The sequence below is a fragment of the Morus notabilis genome, unplaced genomic scaffold, assembly GCF_000414095.1.
Source record: "Morus notabilis unplaced genomic scaffold, ASM41409v2 Scaffold99, whole genome shotgun sequence".
Taxonomy (NCBI): Eukaryota; Viridiplantae; Streptophyta; class Magnoliopsida; order Rosales; family Moraceae; genus Morus; species Morus notabilis.
In genome coordinates, this window is record NW_010362482.1 from 524,275 (window position 1) to 526,112 (window position 1,838).

The following is a 1,838-nucleotide window of genomic DNA, read 5'->3' on the forward strand; positions in this document are numbered from 1 at the left end:
ATGCCGCCGCGTCATAGATCTGTTAACCAACCAGCACCACAGAATCAAGAATTCATGGATGCCATGTGTGCTGCTTTCAAATGGATGGCCACTCGAGCTCAGAATGAGCGACCAACCGAGGATAGGAAGCATAGTTATTTCTGTTAATTTAGACGTGGACTTATCCCTATATTCAATAGTGAGGGAGGACCCCAGGGAGTGAAATACTGGTTCGACTCCATAGTTAAACACCTGAATACTATGGGAGTGCTGGAGGAATATTGGGTGGAATTGACGGTGTATAAGCTGGATGGCCAAGTGAGTACTTGGTGGAAGCAGGTGAGGAGAAGGCAAGATATTACAGGAATGACCTGGGATCAGTTTGAAGCTCTCTTTAACAAACAATACTTCCCTCAGAGTTATCGGGATGAAAAGGCAATGGAGTTTATGTCCTTGCAATAGGAAGATATGTCGGTGAGGGAATACGAGGCTAAGTTTAATGACTTATCCTGGTTTGTGCCATCTTTGGTGGAGTCCGAACACTTGAAAAGTCTCAAATTCGAGAAAGGCCTTAAGAATTTTGTAAAGAGACCATTAGTGGCTCTGAGAATACAAAATTTTCGAGACTTGGTGGCTGCTGCTACAAGCGTGAAGCAAGATAATCTGGCTTATTATCAAAATAAGGAAGCAGCTGGTCGAGTTTTTATTTCTAGTGGACCTTCTACTTCAGGCAGGCCACAGCGGAGTGGTAGAAGAAACCGCAATCAGGGACAAATTGGTGGAGAAATGATCAGTGGTAATAGTAGTTCATCAGCAAGTAGCATGAGTGGTCCTTATAGATCTAAGTACCATCACTATGGGCAGATTGGTCACATTAGGAGGAATTGTCCTATTCAGAATCGGCCACTGACTTAGCAATCTTAGAGTGATGCTTCTTACGGTCAGGAAAAGCCACTGCAATTCATGCCGCCTTACCAGCCGCAACTGCCAACACTAATGTTATTTCCTCTTGCGCAAACCTATCGATCGCAGTATTATCCACAGTTTCGACCTCAAGCGTCGGGACCAATTGATTAGTGCATGAAAATGCACCCTAAATATTGCTTTTGATTTACACAATATTAAAATATTTAAGCTTTAATTAAACAATTCCATTATTTTTATTCATAATATTTTTAATTGGAATTTGTCTAGTTTTTGCTTAATTATTTATAGATAAAAAGCAGTGTAAAAAGCCACACAAAAATAAGCCATGAAAGCCATATTTTCAACCATCCAGAGCCAAGCCTCTCAGCCGAGCAGCCCAAGCCATCAGAGAAAGAGCCGAGCCGATTGAGCCGAGCAGCTGAGCCGGCCAAGTCACATCAATTCGCGTGGGTCCCATCTTTTCCACACTCCCTGACTCTCCCTCGCGCGCGTCCTCAGCACGCGGCTCATCAGAGCGCGCGTTCCCTCCACGGAGCCATCACCGCGCGTCCAAGAATCTGAAGCGTGGGTCCCGCGTCTGCAGCCATCAGCTGGCCTCCCTCTCCGCGTGCGACAGGTGTCAAACCGTGTCCTCCGCTCTGCGAATCGCCAGCACACGCCAACCACTCAAAATGCGACACGTGGCGAGATTGACTCCTTCATCCAACCAAGCTTCGACACGTGTCTTCTAATATGCTGAATCTGAATTCTCCCCCAAAAATCTGAGCAAATTACCAGATTTCTTCCCCAAATCAAATATATGATTTCTCCTAATTTATGTGTAATTTTATTTTGTTTCCCTTTCTTTTGTAATTTTTCTATTTTTATTGTTTGTTTCCTTATTTGACAGACAACCTCTGAACACTATAAATAGAGGGGTTAGCCTAAGGTTT

At 44.1% G+C, this 1,838-nt stretch overlaps 1 pseudogene; it reads left to right on the forward strand.

Moving 5' to 3' along the window:
- The first annotated feature begins 240 nt into the window (after positions 1-240).
- LOC112092307 overlaps positions 241-1,838 on the forward strand; it is an 11,921-nt pseudogene continuing 10,323 nt past the window's right edge.